Here is a 12,804-nt window from a genome sequence, read left to right as displayed (position 1 = left end):
GGATTCTCTATGTATAGTATCATGTCATCTGCAAACAGTGACAGCTTTACTTCTTCTTTCCCGATTTGGGTTCCTTTTATTTCCTTTTCTTCTCTGACTGCTGTGGCTAAAACTTCCAAAACTATGTTGAATAAGATAGGTGAGAGTGGGCAACCTTGTCTTGTTCCTGATCTTATGGAAATGCTTTCAGCTTTTCACCATTGAGGATGATGTTGGCTGTGGGTTTGTCATATATGGCCTTTATTATGTTGAGGAAAGTTCCCTCTATGCCTACTTTCTATAGGGTTTTTATCATAAATGGGTGTTGAATTTTGTTGAAAGCTTTCTCTGCATCTATTGAGATGATCTTATGGTTTTTCTCCTTCTATTTGTTAATATGGTTTATCACGTTGATTGTTTTGTGTATATTGAAGAATCCTTGCATTCCTGGAATAAACCCCACTTGATCATGGTATATGATCCTTTTAATGTGCTTTTGGATTCTGTTTCCTAGTATTTTGTTGAGGAGTTTTGCATCTATGTTCATCAGTGATATTGGCCTGTAGTTTTCTTTCTTTTTGACATCCTTGTCTGGTTTTGGTATCAAGGTGATGGTGGCCTCATAGAATGAGTGTGGGAGTGTTCCTCCCTCTGCTATATTTTGGAAGAGTTTGAGAAGGATAGGTGTTAGCTCTTCTCTAAATGTTTGATAGAATTTGCCTGTGAAGCCATCTGGTCCTGGGCTTTTGCTTGTTGGAAGATTTTTAATCACAGTTTCAATTTCAGTTCTTGTGATTGGTCTGTTCAAATTTTCTATTTCTTCCTGATTCAGTCTTGGCATGTTGTGCATTTCTAAGAATTTGTCCATTTCTTCCAGGTTGTCTATTTTATTGGCATAGAGTTGCTTGTAGTAATCTCTCATGATCTTCTGTATTTCTGCAGTGTCAGTTGTTACTTCTCCTTTTTCATTTTTAATTCTATTGATTTGAGTCTTCTCCCTTTTTTTCTTGATGAGTCTGGCTAATGGTTTATCAGTTTTGTTTATCTTCTTAAAGAACCAGTTTTTAGTTTTATTGATCTTTGCTATCATTTCCTTCATTTCTTTTTCATTTATTTCTGATCTGATTTTTATGATTTCTTTCCTTCTGCTAGCTTTGGGGTTTTTTTGTTCTTTCTGTAATTGCTTTAGGTGCAAGGTTAGGTTCTTTATTCGAGATGTTTCCTGTTTCTTAAGGTAGGATTGTATTGCTATAAACTTCCCTCTTAGAACTGCTTTTGCTCCATCCCATAGATTTTGGGTCGTTGTGTCTCCATTGTCATTTATTTCTAGGTATTTTTTAAACTTCCTCTTTGATTTCTTCAGTGATCACTTTGTTATTAAGTAGTGTATTGTTTAGCCTCCATGTGTTTGTATTTGTTACAGATCTTTTCCTGTAATTGATATCTAGTCTCATAGTGTTGTGGTCGGAAAAGATACTTGAAACAATTTCAATTTTCTTAAATTTACCAAGGCTTGACTGTGACCCAAGATATGATCTATCCTTGAGAATGTTCCATGAGCACTTGAGAAAAATGTGTATTCTGTTGTTTTTGGATGGAATGTCCTATAAATATCAATTAAGTACATCTTGTTTAATGTATCATTTAAAGCTTGTGTCTCCTTATTTATTTTCATTTTGGATGGTCTGTCCATTGGTGAAAGTGGGGTCTTAAAGTCCCGTACTATGAATGTGTTACTGTCGATTTCCCCTTTTATGGCTGTTAGTATTTGCCTTATATATTGAGATGCTCCTATGTTGGGTGCATAAATATTTACAGTTGTTATATCTTCTTCTTGGATCGATCCCTTGATCATTCTGTAGTGTCCTTCTTTGTCTCCTCTAATAGTCTTTATTTTAAAGTCTATTTTGTCTGATATGAGAATTGCTACTCTAGCTTTCTTTTGGTTTCCATTTGCATGAAATATCTTCTTCCATCCCCTTACTTTCAGTCTTTATGTATCTCTAGGTCTGAAGTGGGTCTCTTGTAGACAGCAAATATATGGGTCTTATTTTTGTATCCATTCAGCCAATCTTTGTCTTTTGGTGGGATCATTTAGTCCATTTACATTTAAAGTAATTATCAATATGTATGTTCCTATTCCCATTTTCTTAATTATTTTGGGTTCATTATTGTAGGTCTTTTCCTTCTCTTGTGTTTCTTTCCTAGAGAAGTTTGTTTAGCAGTTGTTGTAAAGCTGGTTTGGTGGTGCTGAACTCTCAGCTTTTGCTTGTCTGTAAAGGTTTTAATTTCTCCATCAAATCTGAATGAGATCCTTGCTGGGTAGAGTAATCTTTGTTGCAGATTTTTCTCTTTCATCACTTTAAATATGTCCTGCCACTCCCTTCTGGCTTGCAGAGTTTCTGCTGAGAGATCAGCTGTTAACCTTATGGGGATTCCCTTGTGTGTTATTTGTTGTTTTTCCCTTGCTGCTTTTAATATGTTTTCTTTGTATTTAATTTTTGACAGTTTGATTAATATGTGTCTTGGCGTGTTTCTCCTTGGATTTATCCTGTATGGGACTCTCTGTGCTTCCTGGACTTGATTAACTATTTCCTTTCCCATATTAGGGAAGTTTTCAACTATAATCTCTTCAAAGATTTTCTCAATCCCTTTCTTTTTCTCTTCTTCTTCTGGAACCCCTATAATTCGAATGTTGGTGCGTTTAGTGTTGTCTCAGAGGTCTCTGAGACTGTTGTCAGTTCTTTTCATTCTTTTTTCTTTATTCTGCTCTTCAGTAGTTATTTCCACTATCTTATCTGTTGTAGTTTATCTTATGACAGGTCCGAAAGTAAGCTCATCACACGAGATGAATTGTGCCGAAATGCAGCAGTAGAGGGCTGCTGCTAGCTCAGGCAAAACAGCGCCTTCTGTCCTGCTGTGGTTGCTTTTATTAAAGCATTATCTATGTTTACATTTTAAGACTTATTTTCTTAACATTCCAGAAATGCCAAAGTAGCAACATATGCTTCTATTGATTATACGAGCAATAATGGGCTTTCTTGAACACATGCCATGCTTCGTCCTTGAGCGCAAAAGCAGCACAAAGTTCCCACCATTATTTTGATTATACCGAAGTAGCACAAGGACATTTCCTTGCGTTCCCACCATTCTGATTATACTGAGGACATCTCATGGATCAGTGCCCAAAGCACTCAATGCTTATTCGCAGGCCCCCAGTTTGCCGGGGGGGAGGGGGGGCTCAATGCATTCAGGCCTGTTTACAGTTCTGGCTTATTCGCATGCCCCCAGTTTGCCCCGGGGGGCTCAAAGCAATCAGGACTGTTTGCAGTTCTGGCTTATTCGCCAGCCCCCAGTTTGCTGGGGGGGGGGGGGGCTCATGGGTCACGTCCCCTTTCCATGTCCTCAGTTATTCCACTACATTTCCCCCTTTTTTTTGCAGCTTGTGCAGCATCAAGGACACGGCAGCTTGTTGCAATGTTGCATGGCGGGTAGCTTTCACTCGTTGTCGGACTACAATTAAACATATGATTATTATTATAATGAGCATTAGCAATCCTGCAGTAGAACCAAATAAAGCATGTAATTTAGACATCGGATTTAGATTATTAAGTCCTTGAATAATTCCAGTCCATACTTCTTGTGAATTAAGTCGTTGTAATTTCTTCTGAAAAGTTTGTTGAATTTTCCCTTGTAAATTCACAATTTCTTCTGTCAAATTTTTGTGATGTAATAGATGCTTTTTTATTTTTGCCCAGGGGAATGCAGACTGATTATATGGAACCGAAGTGACACAAAAGGCACTTTGATTCCAGTCACAACGTAGCTTCATTTGTCTTTGTAAATTTACAAGTTGGTCCCCCAACATAACCACAGCTTGTTGTAAGTCTGCTATTTCCGAATGTATTTCCGAATCAATTTGTCGTTGAGAGGACTAAAGCATTTCAGAATTTTTATGCCAATCAGTTATATAATCAATGGTCTGAATAGATTGTTCTAAAGCAACTCCAGCTACTGCAGCAGTAGCTGTTATGGCTATAATACCCATGACACCTGCAATCAACATTCTTACAAATCTTTTACTTCTTTTTAATGCATCAGCTAAATATTGCAAAACAGCCATAGGAAGAGATTCTTGCCATTCCCTTCCAAGATTGACAGGAAGCCAAAGACCTGTCCGAGCTCATAAGATATACAAACTTTCAGTAGATATGTTAAAAGATATAGTAGAGTTAATGCAGGTATACAGAGAGCAATTTTACACATTATAATACCTTGAGTCTCATTCCATACAGCTGGTCCCTTTAACAATATATAAGGTAATTTCACACAATTATGAGTATACTGAGTAACATTTTTATGAAAAGTTAAACTATGATTTCCAGATTTGTTAACCATATGTCCTAGCCAAGCATTAATCTTTTTCAAAGTTGCCATAAGCTTCCACAAGTCCTTTTGGATAGGATATCCATTTAAATGAGGACCTGGAGGAGAAAACCCTCCAGCATGCCACACTATGGTATCGTTAATAGTATTGCTATAAATAGTGTTATCCTCTCTATGCCAGTGTAAATTCTTCAGACCCCTTTTTCCTCGGGCGGAGCCAAAAGGGCTCCAATCAATGACGCTTCCTCAAGAAGTATTAACAAGAACCCGAGCCATTTCTCCTTGGCATCGAGTCCAATGGACCCAATCCGATAATCGATCCACAAGAGGCACCTGGCATGGAGGCAAGTAAGGTGCGGAAACATTCTCATTAAGAGTGGAATTAGAACTTTTAAAACTATAAGCACTCAAAAGATATAACCCATGATATCTGCTTTCGTTTTTGACAACACTTAACCATGCCTGATAATTCATTTTAAGGCAATGATCTCCCTTTCCCATACAAATAGGAGGTCCATTAACACCCACCGTGTAATTCTCTATTATCCTTCCTTCTTCCAGCTTCAAAGGGCCTCTATCATCAAAAGGACCAGGCAATGATCCAGACTCATTTACATATACAAGAATTGGGGCATCCCACCAGGTAACCCCCATGTTAAGAAGAGGGTTAGGAATATAAGTCCAATAAGTATGGTTAGTACAATTTATCTCATTGGCTGATATGCTTATTACCTGTGCAGACAACACTGCCAACGTGGCTACAAAAAGATTGGTGCTAGTGAGGGGTTTACCCTGTGAAATGACAAAATTTTTAGCAGTGCCTTTAAACTTTTTCATTTGCCCCCAGGTCAGTGGAGGCGCCTTCTTCTTTTCCACCAAGTCTTAAACTGCATATATTGTCCAGGTTCAAGAACAGTCTTGGCAAGCGCCTCCCAATCCTGAGGAATTAATATGTTTTTGGAAGCATACCTAGACAAAAGACCTTGAACATAATTAGAATGCATCCCATATGCATTAATGGCTTCTTCTAGCATTTAAAACATTTTTACATCATGAGGGTTATACTCAACTTTTACATATCCATTCGGAAATTGATCATTAGCAGGCATAGCTTGTCTAACAATAGGGAAAGCAAAAAATGATTCAGAATATTGCTTTTCTTCCTTATTCATCTCTTCTTCCAACAATGGTCTATTAGATTCAGGTTTTAGAGGAAAGTGAAACTGATGAGAGGCTCCAACAGGATAAGCTGCTAATTCTAAAGGAGTAGCCAAAGGAATAGTAGGACATGGCTCCTGATATAAAGGAGTGGTACCATTGTTTTTATTTTCTTCCAATTTAACCATCAAATTTTTTAACTTTGAAAGTATATCAGAAATCTCATTCTGTTGAGAAAGTGGCATCTCATTTTGTTTGCTAGTCTGCTCCTAACCTTTATCATCATCAGAAAAAGCCCCTTAATCACTGGAACCTGAAAAATCCTCTCCTGTGTCAGACACAAGGGGAGGAGGAGGCGGAGGAAGGTCCTCTATAGGAGACTCACGAAACAGAGTACGAAAAGCAGCAGAATGATCGGGAGCAGAATTCGGACGCTGAGGGCACGCCGCATTTTCACTTTCCGTTTCAGATTGTAATGGTTCCAGGGCAAGGGAAATTAATTTACAAAGAGACCAAACTCGGACAGATATAGGGTCTCCATGCTGATGAGCTCTTCTTAAGTCTTGCATTAACCTGTTTCCAAACTTTTAAATTCAACTGGTTATGACCAGTAGGTTGAAACCAGTTACAATGTTTACGAACCAGCACAAACAATTCATCAAAAGATTCTGGTTTCACTTTCACTCCTGAACTCCATAATAACTGTTTCAGGAATCTAATGTATTGAAATTCTACTGAATGGGAATTCCCCATTACAGTTACTCTGCTGCTCCCGAAGGTTTCGCTTACTCTTGAGCAGACCAATTTCCCCTTCAGTCCCACGATCACGCGATTACTTACCTTCAGGTCCCTGTTCGGGCGCCAAATGCTGTAGTTTATCTTATGACAGGGCCGAAAGTAAGCTCATCACACGAGATGAATTGTGCCGAAACACAGCAGTAGAAGGCTGCCGCTAGCTCAGGCAAAACAGCGCCGTCTGTCCTGCTGTGGTAGCTTTTATTAAATCATTATCTATGTTTACATTTTAAGACTTATTTTCTTAACATTCCAGAAATGCCAAAGCAGCAACATATGCTTCTATTGATTATACAAGCAATAATGGGCTTTCTTGAAAACATGCCATGCTTCGTCCTTGAGCGCAAAAGCAGCACAAAGTTCCCACCATTATTTTGATTATACTGAAGTAGCACAAGGATATTTCCTTGCGTTCCCACCATTCTGATTATACTGAGGACATCTCATGGATCAGTGCCCAAAGCACTCAATGCTTATTCGCAGGCCCCCGGTTTGCCGCGGGGGGTGGGGGGGCGCTCAAAGCAATCAGGACTGTTTGCAGTTCTGGCTTATTCGCCAGCCCCCAGTTTGCTGGGCAGAGGGGGGCTCCTGGGTCACGTCTCCTTTCCATGTCCTCAGTTATTCCATTACATTATCTTCCAGGTCACTTATCCGTTCTTCTGCCTCAGTTATTCTGCTGTTGATCCCATCTAGAGTATTTTTCATTTCATTTATTGTGTTGTTCATCATTGTTTGTTTCATCTTTAGTTCTTCTAGGTCCTTGTTAAATGTTTCTTGCATTTTGTCCATTCTATTTCCAAGATTTTGGATCACCTTTACTATCATTATTCTGAATTCTTTTTCAGGTAGACTGCCTATTTACTCTTCATTTGTTAGGTCTGGTGGGTTTTTATCTTACTCCTTCATCTGCAGTGTGTTTTTCTGTATTCTCATTTTGCTTATCTTACTGTGTTTGGGGTCTCCTTTTTGCAGGCTGCAGGTTCATAGTTCCCGTTGTTTTTGGTGTCTGTCCCCAGTGGCTAAGGTTGGTTCAGTGGGTTCAGTTGTGTAGGCTTCCTGGTGGAGGGGACTAGTGCCTGTGTTCTGGTGGATGAGGCTGGATCTTGTCTTTCTGGTGGGCTGGTCCACGTCTGGTGGTGTGTTTTGGGGTGTCTGTGGACTTATTATGATTTTAGGCAGCCTCTCTACTAATGGGTGGGGTTGTGTTCCTGTCTTGCTAGTTGTTTGGCATAGGATGTCCAGCACTGTAGCTTGCTGGTCATTGAGTGAAGCTGTATGCTGGTTTTGAGATGGAGATCTCTGGGAGGTTTTCGCCGTTTGATATTATATGGAGCTGGGAGGTCTCTTGTGGACCAGTGTCCTGAAGTTGGCTCTCCCACCTCAGAGGCACAGCACTGACTCCTGGCTGCAGCCCCAAGAGCCTTTCATCTACACGGCTCAGAATAAAAGGGAGAAAAAGTAGAAAGAAAGAATTACTAGAAGTACAAAGAAAGAAAAAAAGAAGGGAGGGAGGGAGGGAGGAAGGAAGGAGGGAAGGAAGGAATAAAAGAAAGAAAGAAGATAAAGTAAAATAAAGTAAGATAAAATATAATAAAGTTATTAAAATAAAAAAAATAATTATTAAGAAAAAAATTTAAAAAAAAAAGGAAGGATAGAACCCTAGGACAAATGGTGGAAGCAAAGCTATACAGACAAAATCTCACACAGAAGCACACACACACTCACAAAAAGAGGAAAAGGGGAAAAAATCATAAATCTTGCTCTCAAAGTCCACCTCCTCAATTTGGGATGATTCGTTTTCTATTCAGGTATTCCACAGATGCAGGGTACATCAAGTTGATGGTGGAGATTTAATCCGCTGCACCTGAGGCTGCTGGAAGAGATTTCCCTTTCTCTTCTTTGTTCGCACAGCTGCCGGGGTTCAGCTTTGGATTGGGCCCCGCCTCTGCGTGTACGTCGCCGGAGGGCGTCTGTTCTCTGCTCAGACAGGACGGGGTTAAAGGAGCCGCTGATTGGAGGCTCTGGCTCACTCAGGCCGTGGGGAGGGAGGGGCACGGAGTGCGGGGCGGGCCTGCGGCGGCAGAGGCCGGCGTGACGTTGCACCAGCGTAAGGCGCGCCGTGCGTTCTCCCAGGGGAGTTGTCCCAGGATCCCGGGACCCGGGCAGTGGCGGGCTGCATAGGCTCCCCAGAAAGGGGGTGTGGATAGTGACGTATGCTCGCACACAGGCTTCTTGGTGGCGGCAGCAGCAGCCTTAGCGTCTCATGCCCGTCTCTGGGGTCTGCGCTGATAGCCGTGGCTCGCGCCCGTCTCTGGAGCTCCTTCAAGCAGCGCTCTTAATCCCCTCTCCTCGCGCACCAGGAAACAAAGAGGGAAGAAAAAGTCTCTTGCCACTTCAGCAGGTCCAGGCTTTTCCCCGGACTCCCTCCCAGCTAGCCGTGTTGCACCAACCCCCTGCAGGCTGTGTTCACGCCGCCAACCCCAGTCCTTTCCCTGCGCTCCAACCGAAGCCCGAGCCTCAGCTCCCAGCCGCGCCCGCCCCGGCGGGTGAGCAGACAAGCCTCTCAGGCTGGTGAGTGCCGGTCGGCCCTGATCCTCTGTGCGGGAATCTCTCTGCTTTGCCCTCCGCACGCCTGTTGCTGTGCTCTCCTCCGGGGCTCCGAAGCTTTCCCCCTCCGCCACCGGCAGTCTCCGCCCGCGAAGGGGCTTCTAGTGTGTGGAAACGTTTCCTCCTTCACAGCTCTCTCCCACTGGTGCAGGACCTGTCCCTATCCTTTTGTCTCTGTTTATTCTTTTTTCTTTTGCCCTACCCAGGTATGTGGGGGCGGGGGGGCGGGTTCTTGCCTTTTGGGAGGTCTGAGGTCTTCTACCAGCGTTCAGTAGGTGTTCTGTAGGAGTTGTTCCACGTGTAGATGTATTTCAGGTGTATCTGTGGGGAGGAAGGTGATCTCAGCGTCTTTCTCTTCCGCCATCTTCCCGGAAGGCTAATCTGTCTTTTGATCTGGGTTTTGTTTTTGTTGTTTTTTGTTTTGGTTTTGGTGATGGGTGTGAGTGGGGTGCAAAGGCTGCCAGAGATTTTGAAGATATTTGGGTGAAGGCCACACATGCACGCTGTGGAGGAAACTACAGCAGGGGGCCTGCATTATAAAGTCCAGCAGTGAAGGCCACGCAAGGATGCTTCTCTTCTCCGTGTTGCCAGTACTCTTGCTCTCCTTGTGTTTCAGAAGGTAGCTGTCTGGAATTCAGGTCCCTAAGTTCAGATAAGGAGAGTTTGTGTAGTGTGAGTTTGGATAGGTAGCGGTACTTGCATAGCATTTTCAAATTCTCCACTATATGAGATATAATTTAGACACAATATAATTCAAAAATTGGCGAAAGCCTAAGAACATTGCATCACCCAGTTCCATGTCCCCATTTACAGTTCATCCTCTCCTCCATCCACGGAACAGTCAACCACTGACCTTTCCATCTTTATAGTTTTGCCTTGTCTAGAATTTTACATAAATTGGAGTCATACAGTATCTACTTTTTGGTGATTCTGACTTTTCATTTAGTATAATGCTTTTAAGATTCATCTATGCAAAAAATCATGTATTTATGTGAATATCAGTAGTTTGTTACTTTTGATTGCTTATCCTATTATATTGGTCTGTCACCCATTGTTTACCCACTCACCAGTTCATAAGGATTGGGTTTTTTTCCAGTTTTATCCTATTATGAATAAAGCTGCTAAGACCATTCAAATATAATTTTTTTGTGTAGAGAGATGTTTCTATTTCTCCTGGGAGTGCAATAGCTGGGTTGTATGTTGAGTGCATGTTTATCTTTATAAGACACTGCCAAACTGCTTTCCAACATGGCTATACCAGTTTGCATTCCTGCCAGCAATGTATAAGAGTTCCACTTTCTGTACATTCTTTCCAAAACTTCGTCTTTTTATTCTTTTAACTATTTTAAATTGTTTGTAATGGTATCTCATTGTGATTTTAATTTTCATTTCTCTAATGATAATTGATGTGGAGCACAATTTCATGTGCTTATTTGCCACATATAAGTATATGCTTTTACTTTGCTGAAGGTGTCTATTCACATATTTTGCCCAATTTTTGAAATAGTTTTAGTTCTTATATTGTCTATGATCCAGTTTGAGTTAATCTTTGCATATGTTGTGAGTTAAGAGGCTAGATTTATCTTTCATATGTAGTTATACACTGGTGTGAGTATCATTTGTTGAAAAGACTATCCTTTATTCATTGGGTTCTTGGGCATCTTTGTTAAAACTGAATTTACCATGAATGTAAGAATTAATTTCTGGATTCTCAGTTCTGTTCCATTGATCTATGTGTTTCTTCTCTTGCTAGAACCACAATTCTTGATTGTAATAGCTTTATAATAATTTTGAAACTGGGCAGTATAAGTGCTACAGTTTATTTCAATATTATTTTGGCTATTCTGGGTTACTCATCTTTTCATGTATATTTTAGAATCAGCTTGCCAGTTTCTGCACAGAAGCCTGCTGTGATTTTGAAAGGATTTGCAATAAATTTGTATATCAATTTGGGGAGAATTGCCATTTTAATTTATTCTCCTGATCAGGGGATATACTGTATCTCTATGTTGGTCTTTTAAAATTTCTTTCAACAATGTTCTATAGTTTTCAGTGTACAGTCCTTCCCCGTATTTTGTTAAAGTTATCTGTAAGTAGTATATAATTTTGATGTAATTAGTAAAATAGTATTTTTGTTTTCAATTCCCAATTTTGTTGTTAGTATTTAGAAATAAAATTTCATACTGACCTTGAATATTTGATGTCCCTAAACTTATTACTTTATAGCTGTTTTTGCACATCCCTTATAATTTACTTCATGTAAGATCATATTTATCTCTGAATTAAGACAGTTTCATTTTTTCCTTTCTGATATTTATGATTTTTCTTCCCCTTCCCTTTTTTCCCTTATTGCAGGGTCTAGGACCTCTATTATTAAGATGAATTCAAGTGGTGAGAGCAGATATCCCTGCCTTGTTCATGAAGTTATAGGTAAGCATTCAGTGTTTCAACATTAAATATAATGTTAGCATTGGGTTTTCATAGATGTTCTTGCTTGGTTTGGGAAAGTTCCCTTCTGTTATTAGATTGGTGAGAGATTTTATAATCAGGAATGGATGTTGGGTTTGGTAAATGCTCTTTTCTACAGTTATTGAAATCATTGTGTTTTTTTCTTTTTTAGTCTGAAAATACAGTGGATTATATTCATTGCTATTTGAATGCTATACTAACCTGTATTCTGAGATAAATCTGATATGGTCATGTTGCATAATATTTTTAATATATTGTTAAATTTAATTTGCCAACGTTTGGTTATGAAATTTTCTACCTGTGTTCATGAGGGATATCTATCTATAGCTTTCTTTTTATGTAATGTCTTTTGCTGGCTTTGATGTAAACGTAATGCTGGCTTCAAAAAATGAGAGGGATATCCTCTCTCCTTTGTTATTTTCTGAAAGAGTTCTGGTACTATTTGTTTTGTTTTGCTTTGTAACATTCTTTGTAACATCTTTCATTTTCTCTTGCTTTGTAACATTCTTTTCTGCCTTTTCTTCAGTTCTCTTTCAGTGGAGCTGCCATACTAGATATTCAATTTGGTCTTCCTCTCTTAGGTAAGTGAGTGCCTTTAAATGAGGTGCATTTTTCATTTGTTGTCATAATTTTGTGATTCTTTAGAAGTCACTAAGATCAGATTGCTGACATATCTCCTATAGCAGCCAACCAGCATATGGTGGAAAGCAAAGCAGCTTCTTTTTTGGACTAACAGCCAGTGAGTAGGAAATCCAGCTCCTCTTCTGTCTATTCAGCTCACCAGAGTAGCTTGAAATCCACAGCAGGCAGGCAGATGCAGGCTCCTAGTTCCTCAAAGACTCCATAAGGGGGCTTGTTTGTTTGTTTGCTGATCCAGGCAACAAGGAGTAGCAAGCACTTTTCTCTGTAGCTGGTCATTTATTCATTCATTCACAAATATTTAGTGAGTGTCAACTATGTGTCAGACAGTATTCCTAACACATAGGATACAGGAAGAAACAAACAGAAAGAGATATCTGCATTCACAGAGTTTATCAGGGTGATAAAAATAGAAATAGAATAAATTATAAAACCATATAATATTTTAAAATGTGGAAAATGCAACTTTAAGAAGAAAAAATTAGGGAGTATAAGGGAGACCTCAAATGCTAGGAGGAGAGGGACAGTTTGCTGTATTGAATTTGCAGTTAGATTTCTTCTTATAAAGAAGAGATTTGAGAAAAGACTTGAAGGAGATGAGAGATTGAGGCAAGAGACTCTCTAGGGAAGAGCGTTCCAGGAGAGGGAACAGCAGGAGCTAAGGCTTCAAGGACAAGACAAGAGCCCTTCTCCGTTCCCTGGCACGAGGGATGAGGTCCAGACCCCGCTCCCCGGGAGATCCAGGTTGTGACAGCATTCCTGGCCTGGTTT

At 40.1% G+C, this 12,804-nt stretch overlaps 1 long non-coding RNA gene across 1 annotated transcript in view; it reads left to right on the top strand.

The window, feature by feature from the left end:
- LOC117201344 (uncharacterized) overlaps window positions 1–11,355 on the top strand; it is a 75,979-nt gene extending 64,624 nt beyond the window's left edge. The window contains exon 4 of the long non-coding RNA XR_007479438.1: window positions 11,281–11,355. This is a non-coding gene — a long non-coding RNA (uncharacterized LOC117201344). The remainder of the gene's footprint in view (window positions 1–11,280) is intronic.
- Window positions 11,356–12,804: the final 1,449 nt, after the last annotated feature.

The sequence above is a fragment of the Orcinus orca genome, chromosome 9 (assembly GCF_937001465.1).
Source record: "Orcinus orca chromosome 9, mOrcOrc1.1, whole genome shotgun sequence".
Classification (NCBI taxonomy): Eukaryota; Metazoa; Chordata; class Mammalia; order Artiodactyla; family Delphinidae; genus Orcinus; species Orcinus orca.
This window is presented reverse-complemented; position numbering and strand designations above follow the sequence as displayed.